The 26412-nt window shown below is 45.6% G+C and overlaps 1 non-coding gene across 1 annotated transcript; it reads left to right on the top strand.

Annotated features, from left to right (window-relative positions):
- Positions 1–5535: 5535 nt before the first annotated feature.
- On the top strand, positions 5536–5750 carry LOC119627481 (small nucleolar RNA U3). Its single transcript, XR_005243667.2, has one exon. It is a non-coding gene; the product is annotated as a small nucleolar RNA U3 (small nucleolar RNA).
- Positions 5751–26412: the final 20662 nt, after the last annotated feature.

Below are 26412 nucleotides of genomic sequence, written 5' to 3' on the forward strand. Positions count from 1 at the left end.
GGCATCTCAGCAATGAAAAAGTTCGTGGAATAAATGAGCAAAAGATGAAGAACTTTTCTGCTCTGTGTTTATAGGTTTCGGCTGTTCCCAAACCATCCATCTTGAGCTCTCACCGTAAAGCAGACAAGCAGCCCTTTGACAGGCGCATCTTGAAAGTTTTACACTATTTATTTTTTCCCCTGGGAAACAATCTAGGTCTCTGCCACTGAGGCTGTCAGGCAGTAACAGAGTGCCTGAGCTCATTCAATTGTTTATGAGGCTTTCTCTGAAATCCTTAGCCCTTTCCTACGGATGGGAAAAGCAATGAAAAATCTCTTAGCAACAACTGAGCAGGACTCATCTGTCCTCGCTGTCCTGATGCTGCCCCCTGTTTACTATTTATCACTAAATGGGGATAGTGATAAATGGCTCAGCTGGTCCCTTTCTACCTGGGGCTGGAGCATTACACTCAGTTCAAAAAAGGAACTTTAAGAGGAGAATGACCCATATGGTGAAGAACTTTAAATTATGCCTTACAAGGAATGACAGAGGGAACTTGGAAGGTGTAATCTAGAGGTGGACAATACCCCTTGTCATCAAATATCCAAAGAGCTGTTAGGTAGAAGCACCTTGAACTTGCTTCCTGTGGCTCTTAAGGGAAGTTCTATGATGTTCAGGATTTGCCAGGCAAATGTTAGCAGAGGCATTAATGTTAGCGGAGACTCTTTTCTTCCTCTCTCTCTAGGCAATCTCATTTCTTCTCATGACTTTAAATAACATCTTTAGGCTGATGACTCTCAAGTGTATATGCCTAGCCCAGATCACTTTTCTAAAATGAGAGCTTGGGTATTCAGCTGCCTACTCACATCTCCACTTGCTGTCTCCCTGACATCTCCAACTTCATATGTGTAAAAGTGAACCCTTGATCTGGACCCCCTAACCCAAATCTTATCCTCCCACCATTTTCCCCATCTCAGTAAATGGCACCAGCCTCCACCCAGTTGTCAAGTCAGGAATCTGGGTGTCATTCCTGGCATTTCCTTCTCATTCACACCTCACATCCAATCCATCACCAAGTTCTGTTTATTCCACCTCCAAAATATTCATTGAACTCCTCTATTCCTCTCCACCGTCATATCCACCACCCTCATTGAAGCTGCCATCATCTCTCATGGGACTATTACAAATGCCCTCTAACTACTCTTCCTGCTTCCATGTTACCTGCCATCCTCCCACCCAACAGCCAGAGAGACACCTGAAAACTCAACATCTGACCAAGTCATTCCCCTGCTTAAAATCCTTCAATGGGCTGGGCGTGGTGGCCCATATCTGTAATCTAGCACTTTGGAAGGCTGAGATGGGAGGATCATTTGAGTCCAGGAGCTCAAGACCAGTCTGGGCAACACAGTGAGACTTCGTCTCTACAAAAAATTTAAAAACAAAAATTCCTTCAATGGTGTCTGTTGCAGTTAGATAAAGTCCAGGCTCCTTCTGAGATGCACAGGGTCCTGCATAATCTCTCTCCCCTGATCTGGTACCACCCTCCCCACTGCTCTACGCTGGAGCCACACTGGCCTTTTCAGCTCCTCAGATGTACCAAGCTCCTTCCTGACACCTCTGCCTTGATTTGCCATCCCCCAGCGCCCCCTCCCCTCAGTCTTTTAGTTCTCATCTCACATGCTACCTTTCCAAAGAAGCCATCAATTTTAGTTATCTTTTGCTGCAAAACAAACCATCCCAAAACATAGTGATTTAAAACAACAACCATCTTATTTCTTGTAATTCTGTGAGTTGCCTGGGGCTTAGCAGGATGGTTCTTCTGCTGGTCTTGCTTGTCAGGTGTTCACAGTGAGATGGCATCTGGGGCAGAAACATTCAAGATGGCTTCACTCACATGTCTGCCATCATGGCAGGAACATCTCACCTGGGATAGCTGGGCCTCTCTGTGTCACCACAGGGCTCACTCTCCCAGTGGGTTCTTCAAATGGTCTCTCCAGCAAGATGACCACACTGATTTGGGGCTGGAATTATCCCATTAAAAGCTTTGTTAGACTAGAGAGCTGTGAATATTGGATATGTATATTTGTTAGTGTGAATAAATGGTTTCCAGGAGTGATGGTGTAGTATACTGAAAAAGAACAGGACTTTGGAGTCCAAAGTTCAAATCCCATCTCTACCATGTATGATTCTTGCTTATTCATTAAGGCTACTTTGGTTACTAACAATAGAAATGAATTCTGGCAAACTTAAGCCAAAAAGGGGGAATTTATTAGAATGTATTAGTCAGGGTTCTTCAGAAAAACAGAATCCACAGGATGGAAATATATATAAATAGATATATAGATATATATAGAGATAGAGAGAGAGAGAGAGTGAGAGAGAGAGAGAGAGAGAGAGAGAGAGAGAGATTTACCAGGAGGGATTGGCTCACATAATTATGAAGGCTGAAGAATCTCACGATCTGCCATCTGTAAGCTGGAGGCCCAAGAAAGCCAGTGGTGCAATTCCAGTCCAAACCCCAAAGCTGGAGAACTAGGGAGTGGGGGTGGGAGGTGAAGGGGATGGGTAGGATATAAGATCTAGTCTCAGTCAGAAGGTCCAAGAATCAGGAGCACAGATACCCAAGAGCAGGCAAACCTAGATGTCTCAGCTCAGACAGCAAGAAAATATGCCCTTCCCTGCTTTTTTATTCCATTCAGGCCCTCAGCAGATTTGATTGTGCCTACCTGCATTGGTGAGGAAGATCTTTCTTAGTCTGCCAATTCAAATGCTAATCTCTTCTGGAAACACTCTCACAGACACAGCCAGAAATAATGTTTTACCAGCTATCTCATAGCCCAGTCAAGTTAACACATAAAACTAACTATTACAGATCACATGGAAGGGTTGACAACCATGCCTCAGCAGTAGGAGTTAGCAGCCTTTTTTCCAGAGTGTTGCTACTAACCTTTCTCAACCTCAATGATTTCTTTGTGTCTCTCTTTCATTCTTTAAAGTCCTTTTTTTTTTTTGAGACGGAGTTTCGCTCTTGTTGCCAAGGCTGAAGTGCAATGGAACAATCTCAGCTCACCACAACATTCGTCTCCTGGGTTCAAGTGATTCTCCTGCCTCAGCCTCCTGAGTAGCTGAGATTACAGCTGGGATTACAGGCATGCACCACCACCCCTGGCTAATTGTGTATTTTTTAGTAGAGATGGGGTTTCACCATGTTGGTCTTGAACTCCTGACCTCAGGTGATCCACCCTCTTCGGCCTCCCAAAATGCTGGGATTACAGGCGTGAGCCACTGTGCCCGGCTTCTAGTTTTAAGTCTTACACCTTCGTCTGTCGCAAGACTGACCCAGCTTGGTTCAAGTATCAAATTCCTTGGTCGGGCCAGGTGCAGTGGCTCACACCTGTAATCCCAGCACTCTGGGAGGCTGAAGCGGGTGGATCACCTGAGGCCAGGAGTTCGAGACCAGCCTGGCCAACATGATGAAACCCCGTCTCTACTAAAAATACAAACATTAGCCAGGCGTGGTGGCAGGTGCCCGTAATCCCAACTACTTGGGGGGCTGAGGCAGGAGAATCACTTGAACCCAAAACGTTGAGGTTGCAGTGAGCCAAGATTTTGCCACTGCACTCCAGCCTGAGCAACGAGAACAAAACTCCGCCTCAAAAAAAAAAATTCCTTCGCTGGCCAACCAGCTAAGGCTACAGGGTACAGTTACCTGGTACAGGGTAGGCTGCTGGGGCGCCGGAGGATGGGGTACACAGTTGGGAAAGGGAAGTCAGTGTGAGGCAGGTGACGAATCCAAGATGGGTCAGCTATACTAGGTCAAGTTACTGGTAAGCCTCAGTTTTCTTACATATAAGGTAGGATAATCTACTTCTTAAAGTTATTGTAAGGATTAATCAAAATCATGTCAAAAAGTGCCTAACACATAGTAAACACTAAGTTTACGGTTAAGTGTTGTTATTTTTTAAAAACAGTGTATCTTATTTTTTTATATTTTTTAAAGAGACGGGGTCTTGTGGTATTGCCCGGGATGGTCTCGAACTCTTGGACTCAAGCGATCCTCCCACCTTGGCTTCCCAAAGTGCCGGGAAAAATAATTTTAATACTGGTGAAGAACTGAATGAACTAGTAGTAGCTTCAAAACATCATTATAATCTTAAAGAAAGATTCTGGGCTCATCTTATACTTGTCTTGATCTAGCCATGGAATCAGCCATTTCTCCAAGGAGCTCTCATTCCTTTTATGAAAAATGGTATTCAAAAGCCAAGACCTGGTTCCTAGATGTGCTCACTGCTACTAGGATGTCACTGTTTATAGGTGTTCTCAGGGGACAGAGCTGGGGAACACACATGTGCACACACACATTTATATCTACATTTATTTCTATCTCACTGCATATGGGAAATCATGAGTTCACACTTGTAGCCCCAATTCCAGTTAAACACCCCAGGTTTTATTCTAGTTTTCTCCTTTACCGTATTTGTCCGTTTCCTGATTTTAATGGCTGTGTTTGTAAAGGATAATGCCTTATTTGGAAGAAATATACACTAAAATATTTACCCAGTGAGGGGTATGAGGTCAGCAATTTACTCTCAAATAATTCAGGAAAAAAAAAGTTATTTGAACCATATTGGCAACTTTTCTGTAAGGTTCAGATTTTTCAAAATAGAATTTATTAAAAACAAACAAAATCCTAAAACAAATAACCTCATACATGTGTCACTTCCTTACCTGGGCAGGTAAATTACTAGAAGGAGAAATGCTTCATCAAAAGACCTGTCCATTTGTAGTTTTGTTTTGTTTCTGGAGACAGGGTCTTTCTCTGTTGCCCAGGCTGGAGTGCAGTGGCACAATCATGGCTCACTGCTTCTTCAAACTCTCAAGAGATCCTCCCTCCTCAGTCTCCCAAATAGCTGGGACCACAGGCATGCACCATCATGCTCAGCTAATTTTTAAATTTTTTGTAGAGATGGGGGTCTCTCTATGTTGCCCAGACTGGTCTCAAACTCCTGGGCTCAAGATATCCTCTGGTTTTGGTCTCCCAAAGTGCAGAGATTAGGCCAGGCAGGTGGTTCAAGGCTGTAATTCCAGCATTTTGGGAGGCTGTAGTGGGCAGATCACTTGAAGCCAGGAGTTCAAGACCCGTCTGGCCAATATGGTGAAACCCTGTCTCTATTAAAAATATTAAAAAGCCAGACACAGTGGCATGTGCCTGTAATCCCAGTTACTTGGGAGGCTGAGGCACAAGAATAGCTTGAACCTGGAGGGGAGGTTGCAGTGAGCTGAGATCTCACCACTGCACTCCAGCCTGGGTGACAAAGCAAGATTCCATCTCAAAAAAAAAAACAAAAGAAAGAAAGAAAAACACAAAGTTCTGGGATTACAAGTGTGAGCCATCTCGCCTGGCCCGTTTATAATCCTGATGGCTGTTGCCCAAACTGCCCTCCACAGTGATTTTACAATTTACATAACCCCCACCTGGAGTGAACGAGAAGCCTTACTCTCCCCAACATGATGTTTTATAAGACTTTAATTTTAAAAAAAAACACACTTCAGTTGAAGACTTTACTTTCAGGGATCATTTCTATAGAAGTTCTAGAAGAAACTAGAGAAGTTTCTCTGTGCAGGTAGAGCACCGAAAACCACCAGGAGGAGGCACATTCTCTCCTGAACGTGAAGCTGGTCTTGGTGTTACTTTGCAATTGCCATTTGGCATTGATGGGCGTTCATTTCCCTCCAGCAAAGTAAGACGGAGAAGATGCAGCCTGAGTGGTCTGCCTTCTTAAAAAAAAAAAAAAAAAATTGTTGGTGAAAGCTGCTTTCTTGTGTAGTTTTAATTTGCATTTCTCTTACTGTGAGTGGGTTTGAGCATCTTTTCAGAGACTTAAAGCTGGTTGTATTTCTCTTTCCTTGAGTGGTTGGTGCACAGTCTTTACCCATCTTTTTATTGGCTTATTGTTCTTTCATTCTTGTTATTATCATGATCATTGTTGATATAGAACCTCTAAATGTGATGGCACTTAGCCCTATATGAGTCGTAAATATTTTACCCAATTTGTCCTTTGTCTATTGACTTTTTTGACGATAGTTTGCCATGCAGCTAGTCTTTGTTATGTAATCACATGTACCACTGTTTTATAGCTTTCTGGGTTATTTTACACCAACAAAAGATGATTAAAAATCATTTTCTTATGGTTTCTTCTAGTACGTGCTTTTAAATTTTGTTTATTTTTACATTTAGATACTGGACACATTTGAAACGTATACTAATCTAACTTCATTTTTTTCCCAGAGGGCAACCCCATATATTGAATCATTCCTCATTCCTTCCTGGTTTGAAATGCTGCCTTTCCTGCACATTACATTCCTATAACTTCTGCATTTGAGCCTATTTCTGGGATTTCTGTTCTGGTCCATGGATCTCTCACTCTCTCTCCCCTGTGTCTCTGGCCACTCCTTCTCAGCCTCCTTTTCTGGCCTCTCCTGGCTTCCCCTCCCCTCCTCTTTGTCATGGTGTCCACTCCTGTTCTATCATGACACATTTTCCTTCTCTGTCCCACGCTGATTTCATCGGCTTCAGGGCTTCCATACCAGCTTGGGCTGAAACTAATGTGGCATTTGTATCTGTAGCCTGGCACCCTCTCCTGAACTACAGACTCATGGAGCCACTGTCCTCTCAGGGGCTCTACTTGGAAGCTTAATCTACATTTTGAAAATAACACTTCCTAACCCAAACTCCTGCTGCTCCCCAGAACCTGCTGCCGCCACAAAATTCTCAGGAAACAGTAGCTCCATTGTCTCTATAGCTCGAGTCAAGACTCCATGTCTCTGATGACTCCTCTCTCTCTCTTTTTTTTTTTTCGAAATGGAATTTTGCTCTTGTTGCCCAGGCTGGAGTGCAGCGGTGCAGTCTCGGCTCACTGCAACCTCCCCATCCCAGGTTCAAGCAATTCTCCTGCCTCAGCCTCCCAAGTAGCTGGGATTACAGGCACCTGCCACCATGCCTGGCTAATTTTTGTATTTGTAGTAGAGACAGGGTTTCACCATGTTGGCCAGGCTGGTCTCGAACTCCTGACCTCAGGTGATCTGCCAGTCTTAGGCTCCCAAAGTTCTGGGATTACAGGCATGAGCCACCACACCCGGCTGACTCCTCTCTTCTTTGCGACATCCATGCCTATCAAGTCCTGTCAGCTCTGTTCTCAAATACACCCAGAATTAAACCAGCTCCCTGTCCCATCATCTGTCTCTCCCCTGGGCTATGGAAATAGCTTCCTAACCCATCTTTCTGTGGCATCCCTGATTTCACCCCCTAACCCCAGGTCCACTCTCCCCTCATCAGCCAGAACGATGCTTTTAAAATGTAAGTCTGATCATGTCCTCCTCTGTGCAAAACCTGCAGTGGTTCCCAAAGTCCCACAGAAGCCCCTAAAGCCTACCTGACATGGTCCGCAGCTAACTCTTGGATCTTTATCCTCTTCCATGAATCCACTCTTGCTGGGCACTCTGGTCTTTCTGTTCCTTGAACACACAGGAGGACTCCTGTCTCTACCAATACACCTTCCTTGAATAACTGTATATAAACCTATAGACTTAAACTTCTATAAGACTTACATAAGCTTTAGACTTATGTAGACACAGAAGTTGATCATATATGACACTTGGACATACATTTAAACATGTAAGCAAAATGAAGGTGGGCACTTTGACTCACACCTGTAATCCCAGCTGTAATCTACTGAAAATACAAAAATTAGCCTGGCCTGGTGGTGTGCACCTGCAATGCCAGCTGAGGTTGAGGCATGAGGACCGCTTGAGTCTGGGAGGTAGAGGTTGCAGCGAACTGAGATTGCACCACTGCACTCCAGCCTGGGTGACAGAGCAAGACTCTGCTAAAAACAAAAAACAAGGCTGGGCGCGGTGGCTCAAGCCTGTAATCCCAGCACTTTGGGAGGTCGAGGTGGGCGGATCACGAGGTCAGGAGATCGAGACCATCCTGGCTAATACGGTGAAACCCCATCTCTACTAAAAATACAAAAAAAATTAGCCAGGCGTGGCGGTGGGCACCTGTAGTCCCAGCTACTCGGGAGGCTGAGGCAGGAGAATGGCGTAAACCCAAGAGTCGGAGCTTGCAGTGAGCCAAGATCACGCCACTGCACTCCAGCCTGGGCGACAGAACGAGAGTCTGTCTCAAAAAAAAAAACCAAAAACCTAAAAATGTGAGCAAAATGAATTGGTTACAGTAGTCCTAAAATTTCTTCAAATTCAGAGCTTATCTCTTCTGAATTTTATTTTGATTCTGACCATTGATGTTCTTGTTTTTCCAAACAACGTTGTTCTCTGTGCCTTCAAGAGTGCTAGTTTGATGGTACAGCATTTATTTAAAGAGTGCCCTACTATTGTCTCCAGGGCTTCTTCCAAGCTTCCAACAATCTTGGCTAGTGCTGTGTATATGGATAGGTGAGGACAACTGCGTCATGACTGTCACCTCGATGACAGGGATGTAAGACACACCTCAATTTCAGAGATGTTTAATTGTAAAAACAACAACAACAACAAACAGGAAACGGAATCAGTGAATTATGGTACTCTCTGGTTGGGCTAATTCCCTCTACTTACTCTTCTTTTCCAAAATTTTTTCTAGTTATTTTTGCTTATTTTCACTTTATGAGTAAAGTCAGGGAATGTTATTTATATAAATAGATGACCAAAAAAAGGCAAATAAATAAATGATAATAATAGGCAGAATCAGACCTAATTACTTGGTTAATTATTTAATGCACCAATTGTAAGTGCCTTTTGCCTCAGAGTGGAATTAACAGATACCAGGTAGTCCCCCAACCCTCATCCCATGCTCTTGGCCAACATTGCTAACTCATCAAGGTTCTATTTTTCACTGATACCAGTGGAGGCCTTAGACGCTTTCTCTGCGCAGCATTCCAAGTGGCCATTATCAGTTGATTAGAGTTGGTAAATGGAATTAAATTCTCCAAAGCCAACAGTTACCCAAGGCATGTGGATATGAAAAGTAGAGAAGTCTAAATCCGTTATCAATTCTTCAACAATGCAGGATGCATCACTACCCCTCCTTTGGGACAGATCATATCCCTATATCAACTGAAGGACGTTAAAAGACTTTCCCACCACCATATATACACAGCTAGACCAACTGAGTTCAGAGCCCTGGACTACCCATAAGTCGAGTCATGCAAGACTCCTCTTTAGCAAAGCTGAAAGGCCAGCTATTTTTAGTTCCACAGTATTCTCTTTTCCCAGCTTGAAGTGTTCAGCGCCTCTGCTTAGGCTCCCTGATTCACATTGAAGGGTAAATGACTGCTAGCCCAATCAGACCCTCCCAGGAGCCCAACACCTTTTCGTAAGCAGTGCTTCTGAATTATCTGGGCATCTTGTTGCGGTGCAGACTCTGGTTGGGGAAGCCCGGAGTTGGACTTGGTAATGCTGGTTCAAAGACCAGATAAGGAAGGCGCTAAGTATATTTGTCAGCTCAGACATAACAAAATACCATAGTCTGGTGGCTTAACCAACAGAAATTTATTTCTCACAGTTATGGAGGCTAGAAGTCCAAGACCAAGGTGCCAGCAAGGTAGTATTTATTATGAGGCCTCTCCTCTTCGCTTGTAGGCAGCCACCATCTTGTTGTGGGCTCATATAGCCTCTTTCTTGTGCAAGTGAGGAGACAGGGTGAACTCTCTGGTCTCATAAGGACGCAAATCCTATCAGATCACAGCCCTACCCTTAGAACCTCATTTAACCTCCACTCTTAGAACCTCATGTAACCTTAATTACTTCCTTAGAGGCCCTGTCTCCAATTACAGTCACCCTGGGGGTTAAGGCTTCAACATATGTGTCCCAGTGGGAGGACACAAACAGTCAGTCCATAATTAAGGAACAGAACACTGGGGAGAAAAGTCCTACTTTGTTGGGACACTGGAAAATGCGAGTATTCTCTGGACACCTACACCAGGCCTCTCCTCAACACCTGAAGCAACCAAGCTGGAAGATTCATCAGTGACTAAGGCCAGCAATGTTGTGTTGCTGGCAGGAAAGATCCATTGTCTAATTATGAATCTCGGCATCCTAGAATTGTGGGGAGAAGCCAGTTCTCAATTCGTTTTAACAGAACTTCTCTCTGTAGCAATTCCAGCCAATTAAGCCAACTCTGCAGGTTCCAGGCAAAGAAGGCTTTGTTATGGGCTATATTTAGTGCCTAGGTGGCAGGTGGAATCTACCATGCTGAGCCCAGCACTACGGTGCTCACCACTGCAGCATGTCAGGATGACTCCCAAGGGCTTTTGTGGCAACGTGGAAGTTCCCATGGCCAGGTGCCTCCCCTTCTACCCTGGAAGGCTTTGGAAAAGCTGCCTCAGGTGGCACTGTGCCTCTTTATGGGCACCATGCACTGGACCTACTGGCTTTGTAAAGGCCTGCAGAAACGCTATGGTTTGAATTTGTCTCCCAAAAATCATATGTTGGAAACTTAATCCCCAGTGGAGCAATATTGGGAGGTGGGGCTTAAGTGGGATGTGTTTAGGTCATGAGGGTTCCTCATGAATGGATTAATGCTGATTATAAAAAGGACTTGAGCTGGGTGCAGTGGCTCATGCCTGTAATCCCAGCACTTTGGGAGGCTGAGGCGGGCGGATCACTTGAGATCAGGAGTTCGAGACCAGCCTGGCCAACATGGTGAAACTCCGTCTTTACTAAAAATACAAAAATTAGCCAGGCTGGTGGCAGATGCCTGTAATCCCAGTTGCTCGGGAGGCTGAGGCAGGAGAATTGCTTGAACCTGGGAGGCAGAGCCAAGATCACGCCATTGTATTCCAGCCTGAGCAACAGAGCGAGACTCCGCTCAAAAAAAATAATAATAAAATAAAAAATAAAAATAAATAAAAAGGACTTGACTCTAGGGGTTCACTCTCATGCCTTCTCTTGACCTTCTGCGTTTCACCATGGGATGGTACAGAAAGAAGGCCCTTGCCAGATGGCAGCCCCTCACTCTTGAACTTCCTAGCCTTCAGAAGCCCAGGGAAGATATATGGTCACTTAATCACTGTGCATTCATTCATCCAATATTAACTGAGCACCTACTCTGCCCTAGGCATTGGACTTAGCCTTGGCCACACAGCATTGAGCAACAATGGATATTCTTGTGTGTGTGTGTGTGTGTGTGCGTGTGTGTGTGTTTTCTTTTCTTTTTGAGATGGAGTTTCACTCTTGTTGCCTAGGCTGGAGTGCAATGACATGATCTTGGCTCACTGCAATGTCCACCTTCTGAGTTCAAGCAATTCTGCTACCTCGGCCTCCCAAGTAGCTGGGATTATAGGCGTGTGCCACCACACCCGGCTAATTTTGTATTTTTAGTAGAGATGGGGTTTCACCATGTTGGTCACGCTGGCTTGAACTCCTGACCTCAAGTGATCCACCTGCCTCGGCCTCCCAAACTGTTGGCATTACAGGCATGAGCCACCATGCCTGGCCTAACAATGGATATTCTTACCTACCTCGTGAGGCACACAGAAGTCAGGCACAGCTTCTGAGCAGATGTTAACAGGACCACTTGGAATCAGTGGGAGTTGCTGGGAAGTGGAGGTGGGGTTATTGGTCACAGGAAGGGGTATGTCTTAGTCCGTTTTGTGCTACTGTAACAGAATGCCTGAGACTGGGTAATTTATAAAGAACAGAGATTTATTATAATACAATTCTGGAGGTTGGGAAGTCCAAGATTAGGGGGCTTACATCTGGCAAGTGCCTTCTTGCTGCATCATAACATAGCAGAAGGCATCATGTTGGGGGTGGGGAACATCCACTTCCAAGATGGCTCACTCCCATGCCTGCCAGGTTAGTGCTGGTTGCTGCCTAGCAGCCTCAGTTCATCACCACATAAATGCCATAGAGCTAAGTGTCCTCCAGACGCGGTGGCTATATTCCTCCAGAGCAGGCAATGCAAGAGAGCACAAACTAGAAATCACAATGTCTTATATGACCTAGCCTTGGAATTCAGTTCGCTCTACATCCTATTGGTTACACAGATGGACTCTACTCAATGAGGGAGAGGCCTCTGCAGTGGTATGAGGCCCATGAGGTGAGGATCACTGGGGGGCCATCCTAGAAGCTGGCTACCAAGGCCTCAGGTGTCATGCTCTGTATATAAGTATGAATTCAGAGGAGGGAACAGTCTCTGGGATAATTAGGATTTGTTTAATGAAAGAGGTTGATTTGCTCTGTATCCTGAAAGATAAGTAGCAACTGGAGAGTTGTCCATGGATGAAGGGAAGTCAAGCCAGGAGGGAGCACAGCATGAGCAAAGGCATAGAGGCAGCAACGGGCATCATGAATTGTTAATCAGAGAGGAGAGTGGATTGGCTGGAGCAGCAAGTGTATGTAGTAAAGTAAAGGTAATACACATTGGAGTTGGGTGACATCAAAGTTAAGAGGGCTTTGGAAGCCAGGCAGCGGCATTCAGTTTTGATGGGTTGTTAAGGGTCAATGGTGAGTGCTACAATGGTCACGATGATGAAAGCGGTGCTTCAGGAAGCATAATCTAGGGACAGCATGTAGACAGCTCAGCCTGGGGAGAGACTAAAGGCAGAGGCATGAGCCTTGACCTTATGAGAAGCTGAATTAAGATACTGGAATTAAGAATGGAAAAGGAGTGGGGCGTGTGGCTCATGCCTGTAATCCCAGCACTTTGGGAGGCTGAGGCAGCCTGGTCACTCAAGGCCAGGAATTCAAGACCAGCCTGGCCAACATGTTGAAACCCTATCCCTACTAAAACTATAAAAATCAGCTGGGCGTGGTGGCGGGCGCCTGTAGTTCCAGCTACTAGGAAGCCTGAGGGATGAGAATCACTTCAACCTGGAAGGTGGAGGTTGCAGTGAGCTGAGATCATGTCACTGCACTCCAGGCTTGGTGACAAAGTTAGACTCTGTCTCAAAAAGGAAAAAAAAAAAAAAAAAAAAAAAAAAAATGGAAAAGGAGGCAGAGTTTTAAGTGTTATTACAAAGGAAGAATTGACACTACCCCCAAAAGACTGGGACCTGGAGGCTGGGATAAGAAGGTGGATTGAAACTCACTTTCTCCATGGTCAGAACAGAGGAGCAGCACTTGCTGTGTTCACCTCCTGGAACTGAGTTGAACATCACATGAGACAATGACTATGAAACCACTTGGATAAGAGAGAAGTTTTAAACACCAAAGGGATTATTGTTATTTGAATGATTCACTTGTAGGTAGTACTTATTTTAGGACTGAGGGAGGTAGGGTTTGGGGAAGAATAGGGCATATCTGTGAACATGTCTGCCCAGCTCCTCCTCCCTGTAACCTTCCAACCTGATGGATCTCAAACCTAACACAAATCTTCCCCCTTTTCTTAGTGTTTGCCCACCTTTCTCCCAGTGACCCAGCTTCAGTCTGGGCACTTGACTCCAGGTATCTTAGGGATCTGAAATGTTCTTTTTCATTCTAGTCTACTACAAGCACACAATAGTTAGAAGACTGTGCTGGGGAGTGTTTGCCCTGGCTAGCTCTGGCCAGTTACTGCTATTGGCTGCGCAGCTTGGGAGACTGGGTCATGTGGGGCCTGAAGCTGTACCAGAAATGGCCTAGTCAGGAGACACTGACCCAACTGGTGGGCTCTGACATGCAGTGTCTTAATCTTCACATCTGTCTAATCTCTCCTAACCCAGTCAGTTCCTTGCCAGAGTTAATATGCGCTGAAAATAAAGCTGTCTCCTCTTCACTGTGGTCATCCTGCACTGTCCTGTGCTGTTATGCTTTACACTGAATGTTTGTCTGTGTCCCCCACAAATTCACATGTTGAAACCTAATCCCCAAGGTGATGCTGTTGAGGTGAGGCCTTTGGGAGGTGATTAGGTCACGAGGGCAGAGCCCTCATGAATGAAATTGGTGGCCCTATAGAAGAGACCCCAGAGAGCTCCCTCACCTCCCTCCGCCATGTGAGGACACAGTGAAAAGACAGCCATCTGTGAACCAGGTTACAGGCTCTCACCAGACACTGAATCTGCTGGTGCCTTGATCTTGGGCTTCGCAGTCCCTAGAACTCTGAGAAATCAATTTTGTTGGTTCTAAGCTACCCAGGCCATGGTATTCTGTTACAGCAGCCTGAATGGACTGAGACCTGTTAACCATGATGAGATTCTGGATTTGTACTGTCCTCGTCATTTCCAATACTTTCACAAACATTATCATGAGGGCATGTATAGCACAGGATAGCACTGTTGTGCATGGGTTGAAATCCCAGCTTCCCAACTTGCCAACCAATTACTTTGTTCTGCAGGCCTTGGTCTCCTCATCTATGAAATGGGATAGCAATAAGCCTTACCTCTGTGAGTAGCTGTGAGGATTGGCTGAGGCTCCCTGGGGTGCCTGGAGGGTCCTGGCAATGGGGCAGGGCCCTCCACTCAAAGTGCCTCTAGGCTGGTTGGAGAGATGTGTGAAAAGAAAAAAGTTGGCTTTTTTGGGCTGCTGGGCTTTTGTTAATAAATTTCCAGTGGGACGTTTCCGCCACTTGCCTTTTTTTAGAGACATGAAGAGAGGAGAATTGAAAACATTTCCTATGTTGAAATGAAAGGCACTATTTAATCTTGTCACCATCTGCCTTGCTCCAGACTGGGAGCCCACAGGCCTGGCTCCCTGTTTCCTAGCGACAGGGCCACACACCTTTCTCGGTGCAGAAAAACGCACACCTTCCCTGGTGGAGAAAAACATTCCCTGGGCAACTGCAGGGAAGGCTCTCACCCAGGGAACTGGGAAGGAGCCGCCCCAGACCACAAGTGTGGCCCAGCCTTCCCTGGGCATTTTTCTGCAACCAAACAGGACACCCTATTCTCCCTTCCCAGGGCCACGTGGCAGCAGGGCAATCCTTAATTGATTTATGAAGTCCTTGAAGTGACCCTCAGTGCCCCAAGAACCCTCTTCTTCCTCAGCAAAGGTTTTGGGGCGGCCATAACAAAATACCACAGATTAGGCGGCTCACAACGACAGAAACTTGTTTTCTCTCAGCCGTAGAGACCAGAGCTTCAAAATTAAGGTGTCTGCAGGCCTGGTTCTTTCCATTCCCATCTCCCAGCTCCCTGTGGCTCCACCAATCCTTGGGGCTCCCTAGCCTGCAGGTATATTGCTCCAGTCTCCTTCAGCATCACATGCCTTTACTCTCTGTGCCTCCTTTCCTGTCTCTCTCTTTTTTTTTCTTCTTTTTTTGAGATAGAGTCTCACCCTATCCCCCAGGCTGGAGTGCAGTGGCATGATCTTGACTCAGTGCAACCTCTGCCTCCCGAGTTCAAGAGATTCTCCTGCCTCGGCCTCCCAAGTAGCTGGGACTACAGGCGCATGCCACCATGCCCAGCTAATTTTTGTGTTTTTAATAGAAACGGGGTTTTGCCATGTTGGCCAGGCAGGTCTCAAGCTCCTGTCCTCAGGTGATCCACCCGCCTCGGCCTCACAAAGTGCTGAGATTACAGGTGTGAGCCACTACACCCGTCTGTCATTGGATTTAGAACCCACTCGAATCCAGGCTGTTCCCACCTTGAGATCCTTACTGCATCTGCAGAGACCCTTTTTCTCAATACGATAACATCCTGAGGTGGATGGATATAATTTTGGGGAGGACCACGATTCAACCCACTGCAGGGGCTACCATGTTACCCGGACTCCTCCTGTCTGGGAGAAAAGATTTAATAAGCTACTGGGAGAGATAGTATGTGGGATACACCTTCATCCATGGTCAAGGGGTGTATATTTTGAAAGCGGGTCTCAGGACAGGGAAACACCCTAACCAAAGATGACATCACCCACATGGTAGATTATTAGGTATGGTGATATTTTCTGGCCAGTGTCTTCCTGGTTATCTTGCTGCTCTTGGAGAACCAGCCATGCCCTGTGCAGCTGTGTGAACAGGAGAGGGTCACCAGCATGGTCCTCCTAGTCGGGGGGCTCCTGTGCCTCTGTCTGCTTCCTGCAGGGCTCTGTTGAAGCCCTTCTTCCTCTGAGGCAGGGTGCCGATCAGTTGAGTGCCCCACCAGTGGTTCTGGCCCACCTGGAATTGGGTGTGTAAGGGGCTCCCCTGGCTCTGGAAAGGACTTCCGCTCTTGACTTTCCTATTTGCTCACAAGACAGCAGCCTGCAAATCCAAGTGGGTCCCCAGTTCCCCAAATATCCCTCGAACTGAGGGCTGAAATCTGGCCATCTGAAATCCATGTATTTTTGTTCTTATTTTTATTTTTTTAAATGTCATTTGCAAAAACAAAACAAAACCAAACCCCAAAGACACCCCACAAATGATCACATGCATTTATTTTTATTTGAACAGGTATTACATTCTCATAGTTCCAGATTCGAAAGGAACAAAAGGATATTCTGTGAAAATTCTCCCTCCCACTCTTTCTCTCAACCACCTGGTTTAGCTCCCCAGAAACCACAAATATTTCAGCTTCCAGTATCTTGTATTCTCCAGAGATACATGTACAGTCATAATTTTCTTTGCCCCTTCTTCTCTGCATAAATGACGGCTACTATACCTAGTTTTGTAACTTGCTGTTTTCACCTCACAATATATTCAAGGGTCTTTCCATATCAGCCAAACACAGCCTGACTGTATTTGTATTAAGCTGCAGAAACAGCTATTGATACTCCAGTTGATAATCTATTGCTGTGTGAGCATTATCCAGTCCCCTACTGATGGATACATAGACTGTTTCCCTATGTTCCCTGTGGCAATGAATAACTGTGTATGCTCAGGTCATATGTGTGTGGGAAGAAATCTATAAGGATAATTGCTAGAAGTGGCATATCTGGGCTTCCCCTTACTCTGGCACAAAATTTCCAGGCTTTCAGGCCCTGGACTACATGGCACAGCTTCCAAGGACCTGGCTGGTTTATTTTAAGATGATACGTGCTTGATGGTGCATGCAGGTGGAAATGTGAAACCCACTTTGATGTGGTAGTTACCACCGCAGCACATTAACTCTAATGTGATTCAAAAGACCATATAATTTTTACGCTGCTATTAAACCTGCCACAGGCTGAAGCCTTTCCTGGTGCGAGGTCTGTGTCGAGGCCCCTCGGGGTGGACTGGTGCCGGGGATGGCAAGCCTGGGTCCTAGCTCCAGCTCTGCTCCATGAAACAGTGCCAAGTCACTCACCCTTCCTGAGACAGTATGTTAATCCCTTGGAGAGCTTACTGCAAACCATGCCTCTAGTAGCAATCACATTGTATTTATTAATAGAGCGGGGCAGACAGATCTATGGGCCCTGGCCCTGCAGATCCAGAGGGTGGAGGAGGGTTGCTGTGGCACTACCAGGGCCAGGTGGAGAGGGTAGGTGTCTATGAGGATTTTCTGCCTAGAGGGAGGTCTTGGATATTGACAAAGAACATTTTCCAGGTACTTTACAAAGTGCTTTCTCATACACTTTCTCAGTTAATGTGTGCTTCCGTCAGAGTCTTCGTTTCGGCAGATTTAATCAGAAAAAGCAATCTAGTAAGTATTTGGGGAGGGTGAGTAGCTCACAGAATTGCCTTAAATTTGAAGCGTGAAGCTCAGAAACCAGGTGGGAACCAAGGGAAGACAAGGCAGCCAGAAGCACAAATCATTTGCTAGGAATGAGGAGAGGTGAGGACCACACAGCTTCAGACACTGAATCTCACCAAGGGCAGCCTGGCCACCTCCCATGTTGGATACCTGTCAATGCCAGATGACCTGTCACCGCAAACTGTCATCCCATTCCCCCCTCAGCCACCTCATGGGCCCAAGGGGCCTCCTCTGTGCCTGCTCTTTTATATTACTTGCTCCAGAATTAATAACCCTCCTGCCCATATCCCTGATAAGTAAGGCCTGGATCATAGCTGGCACCCTGACTATCAGGGAGGTGGAAAAAAGTGGGTGACCTTTTCAGCCTACAATGTGCCCGTAAAGAGTTCTAGAGAAGGAATCTTCAATCCTATGGAAGCTGGATTGGATGTAGGGAAGAAAGGGGCAACTGTCTACAACCAGCTTGCACGACCACCTTGGGGTTTGGGTTATGATAAGCTTATCCTACTTAATTGAAGGATGCTGGGGGAGGGGGCTTTCCATGAATCAGGGCTACTGAGATCTTTATATTGGGACTTCTGTGAGGCTGTGTCCTGACATTGTCACTCATTGCTCATGATTAGCATACCATTAGGGGATTGTTGACAATCCCCTCTTCCCGCCATTCTTTCCCATGGGGCTAAAGGCAGGGAGGTGGTTTCAAGTGGATGTGAGACCTAGAGCACACTCCCACATTCACTTGAAACTCATAGCCCTTGCACTTTCATAGTCGCCCCTTTAAACCATGAAATAATGCTCTGTTTGTCTTTTGCAAAATATTTGCTGGGAAACAAAGACCTTCAGTAGAAGCACGAGATGTTGAATGAAAGATGTAACAAAGGGAAAAGGGCAAGGTTGGGAAGTGCACAGTTCACACTGCATGGTTCAGCCTCAGTGCCATGAGCTCTGTGTACGAGGACAGTGCTGAGCAAGGCATGCCTGTGTCCCCACTGGACAGCTGAAGAGACTCAGGCAGAGCATGGACAGACCTAGTTCAGAGCCTGGCTGCACATAGTAGGCCCTCAATGAGAGGTGATGATGATGGTGGTGGTGACAGCAGAGCTAGGACTCACTTTGTCCAACGTCTACATATAACAGATGTCAAGTTCATGACTATGCCAAAGGTCATGTTGAGGTCCAGAAGGAGTGGGAGGATGAGCAGAAAGAACAGTCAGGGGGGCTGTAGGCAGGTGAATGATTTTATTCAGCAGCAGCTCACTTCAACAGCTTTCTCACACTGTCTGCCTTGTCTGGGCTGCTTGAGCTGGCAGCTACCACATACAGCTGCATGGTCAGCTCTCCCCTGCCTTCAGGGTCGGCAGCTTAACTCTTTCTCTCTTTGGGCACAAGGGGACCAAACTGTGTCCCGGGTTTCCCCATCCTTCTGCAAAAACAGACATCTCTGGCTCTCTCTCTCTCTCTCTTTCTCTGGGCACCAGCGCACCTGCGCAGTGTCAACAGGGCAATTGTACCTTTTACAGACAACAGTGGCGTAGAGCCAAGTGTTGGCCTTCCCATGTTGTAGCTACATGGCTGTGATAACAAGTAGAGTTATACGCCTGCGGTCTATGCTGAGTCACGTGGGATGTAAACATCCCACCTCGGTCTATCCTTGACCAAAGCACAGCCATGTTCCTTACAACAGGCAAGGAAACCAAGGCACAGAGCAAGGGCCATCGAGCTTCCTGGGGTGATCAGTAGGAAGGGGCAAGAAAGGGTTAAGGCGTGCCCCAGCACGCTTGCCACTGCAGCTGGATGCTGACACAGGTGATGGTAACAAGACCCTAGAACTCTAATGGGAATATGAGTCAAGGGGCAGGGAGGTCATTAAAATTCAGGCTCTGATTCAATAGGCCTGGAGGCATTGCTAACCACACCTGGGGGCTGCTGGGCCCAGGCTGCATTTTGAGGAGCTGGGCTCTAGCAGCAGTTTGCCTCCCTGGCAGCACATTAGAATCACTTGGGGAGATTTCACAAACTACTGATTCTTGGGACCAGAGATTCTAATTTAATTCGAGGTGGTTACAGGGTCAGAGGTCGTTTTTAAAGGGTCTCAAGTGTGTCTTATGTACAGTCAGGTTGAGAAGGGCTGTGTTAGTGGATTGAAAACCATTGGTTGCCTGCGAAGAGGGCTTTTGAGAGCACCTGCAAGGACTGCCTCTCCTTCCTTCCTTTCAGCTGCTGCTCTGCTTGCAGGGCAAAGGCTCTCAGTCCGCAGTTCCAGCTAAGTTTAAATATGCAAATACCTCTGAAAAGGCAAAGGTTAGGGCCTCTTTGAAGCGTGGCTCCTCACAGCAGGGCCTTCCACAGTGAAGGGAAGGTGTGCACAAGTCTGACACCAGAAGGAGGCTGGAGAAGGGGTGCTGGGACAGAAGAGATGCAATGAAGGAGACTCCCCAGGTATTCCTGTCTCTGGTTCCTTGAGTTCCACTTTTCCTTCAAGGGCTTCTCTCCAGCCACTGCTGCCAGCATGACATCCTCCCAGGGGGCCTGGTTTCCCTTTAAGGTTCTGGCCTTAAAGTGATCCTCCCCAGCACGCCCACAGCTGGCTGTAATTATTAAGGGGGTTGACATACCACTCAAAGGCAGAACCAAAAGAAATAAGTACTCCTAAGGAAAGGACATGGCTTGAAGGGCTCTGGTGGTCGGAGGAGGTAGGGAAATACACTATTCTATGTCCTCTTGGAGATTGACAAGGCCCATTAGCAGATGCAGGTTCTGGGAAGTCCTGTGGGAAGTAAACCTAATAAGCTTTGTTCAAACTAGTGTCGCCAAGTTCATTCAGCCATGGGACCCTCTAATGGCAGAATAACTCTATGTCTGCAAGGCCCGCTTTTGAATTGTGGACCTACTTTCCTGGAGGCTCAGCAACAAGACTGCTGCCCAAATGCCTCCGATTTGGAGGTGCAGGTCTGGCTGGAGGCTGAGGTGTGGCCTTCATCACCTCTCAGCAGCCCTGCAGCCCAGAGAGCCCTCTGTGCCCTTCTTGGGGGACTCACAAAAGTATAGGGCACAGGAATGGGGTGTCCACTCCACCGCTCTTATATCTAACTGAGGTGTTAAAAGTATGAGCTGTGTCATCAGGAACCGGACTTCAAGTCCTGGCTATATCACTAACTAGCTGTGTGGCCTTGGACAAACTTAACTCCTCTGGGCCTCTGTTCCCTCACTGGTAAAAAAGGAATCGCTCCTACCTCAGAGTGTTGTTGTGAGAACCAATGAGACAACTTATATAAAGTACTTAGCACACTGCCTAGCAGATAACAGTTCACAAAATGTTTTTCTAAAATGTTTTGTTTGACCAAAGTAGTTGGCATGAAAAAAAAAAAAACAAACTTGTTGTGCCAGTCTCTCCCCATCCAATCCCACCTGTCCCTGGAGGCCAACACCAGTGCCTCTCCCAGCAAAGCCTTTCTTGACTCCCTGACCCTCACGGAGTGGACCCTTCTCTGTGCATTTGGCCATGCTCTGCCTTGCTCCTGGACCATCTCCCTGAGGGTGAGGGGCCATGCTAGAGGAAGTCTAGGCTGCATAAACGCCAAGACAGTGGCAGATCTAGCACATGAGGAGTTGAGAGCCTGGGAACTAGGGGAGGGGTCCCTCCTTCTTGAACTGTGGGGCTCAAGGGGAACTGTCACCCTTGAGTTTGCCTCTGAGGTAGCCCCTTTCTTGCCATGAAAAAACCTGTTGTGGTCATTTGACTCATTCTCTGTGTGTGCAGCCCTGCATACCATGGTATTATTCCTGTTGCAAAAGTCCAGATATTTTTCTCTCTCAGTGATGTTGTGTTTTGAGACAGGGTCTTGCTCTCTTGCCCAGGCTGGAGTGCAATGGCACAAGTAGCTCATTGCAGCCTTGACCTCCTGGGTTCAAGCTATCCTCCCACCTCAGCCTCCCAAGTAGCTGGTACTACAGGCGCACTCCATCATGCCTGGCTAACATATTTCTATTCTTTTTTTTTTTTAGAGACAGGGTAGATCCCTTCTAGCGTCTTGATTGATGGCTGTCCTCAAGGTGTAACTTTGTAGCCTAGAGCAAGGCCAGGTTGCAATAGTCCTGAAACCTCACCATTAGTGCTTCTAGGGGCACATCTTCACCCCAGACTGTAAACACACACCATGGTCAGACGAAATAAGGAGTGTGCCCTGAGGAGACCCACACATGTTGGTACCCTTTGCCTCAAGGCCTTGTCTCCATCCTATGGGGCTGGTAACTGGGGGTAGGGCTGCAAGTGGGGAGGATTCAGCTTGGGTCATGCAGAAGAGGTCTTTTGTTTGTTCATTTGTTTTTTTCTTTTGAGACAGTGTCTCGGTGTCTTGGTGTCTCGCTCTGTCACCCAGGCTGGAGTGCAGTGGTGTGATCTCGGCTGACTGCAACCTCCGCCTCCTGCCTCCACCTCTTATTCTCGTCCTTCAGTCTCCTGAGTGGCTGGAATTACAGGCGTGTGCCACTACGCCTGGCTAATTTTTGTATTTCTAGTAGAGATGGGGTTTCACCATGTTGGCCAGGCTGGTCTCAAACTCCCGACCTCAGGTGATCCGCCTGCCACTGCACCAGCCAGGCAGAATATCATTTGATTGTACAAGGCTCTGTCCAACACGGCATGCCTCTAAATTTGGGATGGGGGTAAATGTTCAGTGGACCCAAGAGCCTCAGTGGGGGGAGGTGATGCAGACCCCATCCCCCATTTAACCATTTCCCTAGGGCTAACCCCACTCACAACCCAGTGCATCAGATTTATATCTCAGAAGTTCAACTTTTACTGTACCTCACCGCATGTGACTTGCAGGTCATACATCATTGCCTTCTGTTCTGTTTCCCTTTGAAAAGGTCTATCTTTTGGCTTGGCTGGAATAACTGTCTCCTTATTTTTGTCAACTCCTGGAGCTTTTTTTCCTCTGGCTCTAACTCTGCTGTTGTGGCCTGACACAGAAATGTTTTATCTTGAAGGTCTAGAAAAAGCAATGTTTTCTTCCAGTATAACTTGATTCTGTAATCTTGTCTTTTCCTGATATGTCTGACTTGTTCCATGTACCCAGGGGACTTCTCATGCTGTTACTAAGAGCTATTATTTCCCTCCTCAAGGTACTAGTTTTCTTGTTTACATTCCTTAATGTAGTGTATACACATAGCCCTAGACACACTCTTCCTGTGGCTAATTAAATTCAAATATCTTTTTCATCAGGTTTGACTCCCAGTTATCTAAACCGGCTTCCCATAAGGAGAAGCAGACACAGTACAGGAGGTTCTTCTTTACCTTTTTGGTAACTGGCCTAAAAAACACACACACAGATTTTCCATTTTATCAACATAATTCCAGCATTGTCTTTATTAGGTTGAGTACTTAGAAAACCTGACCGTTAAAAGGGTTAAGGTTTTTACATCCATGTAACCTTCTGTATCGCTTTTGAAGGTCTTTTGATGATCACTCGGGTTAAATAAGTATTATTTTATAATGACCTGCGATTCTGTTATGATCGTGTTTTGAAACTTTTGACAGCTTTGGAAGGTTTCCCCCAGCATCAAAATACTAAATTAAGTCTTTTTGGCCTAAAATTAACTTTGGCATTTTCAAGTTAGGCCCCTCGAAATCTTCAAAGAAAGTATCTCTCATCCTGTAGAGATATTAAATGATTAGACTTATTTGGTAAATTGTATGGAATACAGATTGTTTTTTCTTTTTTTTTGAAACAAGGTGCCGTTCTGTCAGCCAGGCTGGAGTACAGTGGCTCGATCTTGGCTCACTGCAACGTCTGCCTCCTGGGCTCCAGCGATCCTCCTACCTCAACCTCCCGAGTAGTTGGGACCACAGACTCATGCCACCATGGCTGGCTAAGGTAAACTGTATGGGAGGAATTGTCAGTGATGATTGATGCTAGTGTCATGGGCGTCTGTGTGAAGAGACCACCAAACAGGCTTTGTGTGAGCAATAAAGCTTTTTAATCACCTGGGTGCAGGTGGGCTGAGTCCAAAAAGAGAGTCAGCGAAGGGAGATAAGGGTGGGGCCATTTTATAGGATTTGGGTAGGTAAAGGAAAATTACAGTCAAAGGGGGATTGTTCTCTTGTGGGCAGGAGTGGGGGTCACAAGGTGCTCGGTGGGGGAGCTTTTTGAGCCAGGAAAAGGACTTTCACAAGGTAATGTCATCACTTCAGGCAAGGAACGGCCATTTTCACTTCTTTTGTGGTGGAATGTTATCAGTTAAGGTGGGGCAGGGCATTTTTACTTCTTTTGTGATTCTTCAGTTACTTCAGGCCATCTGGGCGTATACGTGCAAGTCACAGGGGATGCGATGGCTTGGCTTGGGCTCAGAGGCCTGACAGATCTTCTTTCAGTTACATTTGTTGATATAAATATTCCCCCAATTATATAATTTTACAAAAATCTAAAATGTTATCAGTTATAATTTTGTTATGTTAAATCTTTTCTAAAGTTATATTTGTCTGGATATGTGATTAATGTGAATATTCTAATGATTATATTAAATTTATAAAAGTCTTGATGATCCTGATGTGATGTGGTCAGTCATAATTCTGGTTATTTCAAAATGTTGCACATAATAGAAATAACTAAATTTCTTTGTCAATTGAAAACTTTATCAGATTTAACCACGGCTATTTTAAGTTGTTGTCATCCACAGCTATTTTATTTATTTTATTTTATTTTATTTATTTTTTGAGACAGAGTCTCACTGTTACCTAGGCTGGAGAACAGTGGCACAATCTCGGCTCACTGCAACTTCTGCCTTCTAGATTCAAGAGATTCTTGTGCCTCAGCCTCCCGCATAACTAGGATTATACGCACGTGCCACCACGCCCGGCTAATTTTTGTACTTTTGGTAGAGACAGGGTTTCACCATGTTTGCCCCACCAGTCTCAAACTGGCCTCAAGTCATCTACCTGTCTTGGACTCCCAAAGTGCTGGGATTACAGGACAGGAGTGAGCCACCATGCCCGGCCTGTCATCCATGCTGTTGTTTTAAATTCTTCTCTAAAAGCATTTGCAGTGATCTGTAGTCCTAAATTGATTTTCATGAAGAATACTCTAACGGGTATTCCTGAACACAGATTTCTGATAACTTTAAGATCAATGGACTAAAGAAAAACTTTCAGAACACTGGGGCATGGTGGCTCACGCCTAAAATCCCAGCACTTCGGGAAGCCAAGTCGGGTGGATCACTTGAGGTCAGGAGTTCGAGACCAGCCTGGCCAACATGGTGAAACCCCACCTTACTAAAAGAAATACAAAAAAAATTAGCCAGGCGTGGTGGCACACACCTGTAAACCCAGCTACTCAGGAGGCTGAGGCAGAAGAATCGCTTGAACTCAGGAGGTGGAGGTTGTAGTGAGCCAAGATATCACACCACTGCACTCCTGGGCGACAGAGTGAGACTGTCTCACAAACAAACAAACAAAACAAAACAAAACAAACAAAATGAGAGGATATTTTTTGTCACAGCTGAAGTGGGCATTGGCTTTAAGTTCCCTGCCTCTAGACCCTATTTTCCTGCCTCACCACCTCCACCTTTCCATCTATCCTTGCCAGACTCTTTTCTTTCCTATTCCAGACCCTCAGTCACTTGAACTTTTGGCTCCACTGCTCTCGAGGGACTGAGGATCCCCAGATCAACTCTCTGAAGCTGAAAAGGAAAAGGGTTAATTAGAAATAACTGGATATTTTATCCACTCAGATGGTCTTTGGGGACATTCAGACAGCTGCTAGAGTCTCCTCAGTAATCGCCTAAAATGTAGTCCACAGCCTCCATATGACCTTCCGATAATAAGCAAATACACACCAAAACTCCTTCTTGGAGAAAACATATCCTTTCTCTGTGCCTTTAAGATGTAAATTTTCTACCATGTCTTCTCTAGGACCTAAGCACCATCTTCTTCAGATGCAAATTTTGGGGAGAAGACTCTCAGAAGAAGGTGGGGGAGGGGAGAAAGCTATTTAGAAACCAACTGGCATTTTTAAAAATTTCAAGTCTTTACCACAAGTAGTAAAAAACTTTATCCATCTGAGAGAGTAATCTTAACTTATTCCATCTGCCAGAAACATAATTTAGATCCAATTACTCTTTTATAAACTACTCTTTTATAAACTAGGGAGTTTTATATTATGGTACCTGGCACATGGCTAAAATTTTTAAATAAAAACTTGAAGATTTCTGTTTCCATCTATCTGTTTATGTATATCTATGTATGTATAGTATGCATATGCGGTATTTTCTCTACCTCTGGATGGTACTGCCAAATACCAAACTCTTATCGAGTGCTCTTATGTTCATAGCAATATAGTTATTTGTACAAATTCAATTAAAATCTGTTCTCCTTTTAAAAAGACACAATTGGTAAAAGGCCTTCACTGGGATGTCGTATTTGAGAATGATGTGCATGGAATCAGATTTGACTAGATAAGTTTTAAGAAACTCAGGTTAAATTTGTGGACCCAATAAAATCCCTTGGGAAAAAAAAATCCTGGTACCTTGCACGCAGGGTTCTCTTACATGATTCCCTTACAGGTGAGTAAGGCAAGTCACTTCCAGTCAGACCCAGGAATCTCAGGATAATTTGGGGACCTTGATAAGAGAGGAATTCACCCAGATCTATATGTGTTACAGGCAAAATCTGATGGTAAGTCTACAACTTGGCTTCCTAGCCTAGAGTGGCTTTTAAAAGTATACTCTAAGATTCATTATGAGAAGGAAGATTTTAAAAGAGCATATATGATCAATCGCTATTCTTTCTGTGCTTCTGTAAATAAGTAGGCCAAATACAATGGTTCTAAACTTACTTTTTCAAACAAATTAGTCTTATTATGATTATCTGTGATTG

Source organism: Chlorocebus sabaeus, chromosome 14 (assembly GCF_047675955.1).
Source record: "Chlorocebus sabaeus isolate Y175 chromosome 14, mChlSab1.0.hap1, whole genome shotgun sequence".
NCBI lineage: Eukaryota > Metazoa > Chordata > Mammalia > Primates > Cercopithecidae > Chlorocebus > Chlorocebus sabaeus.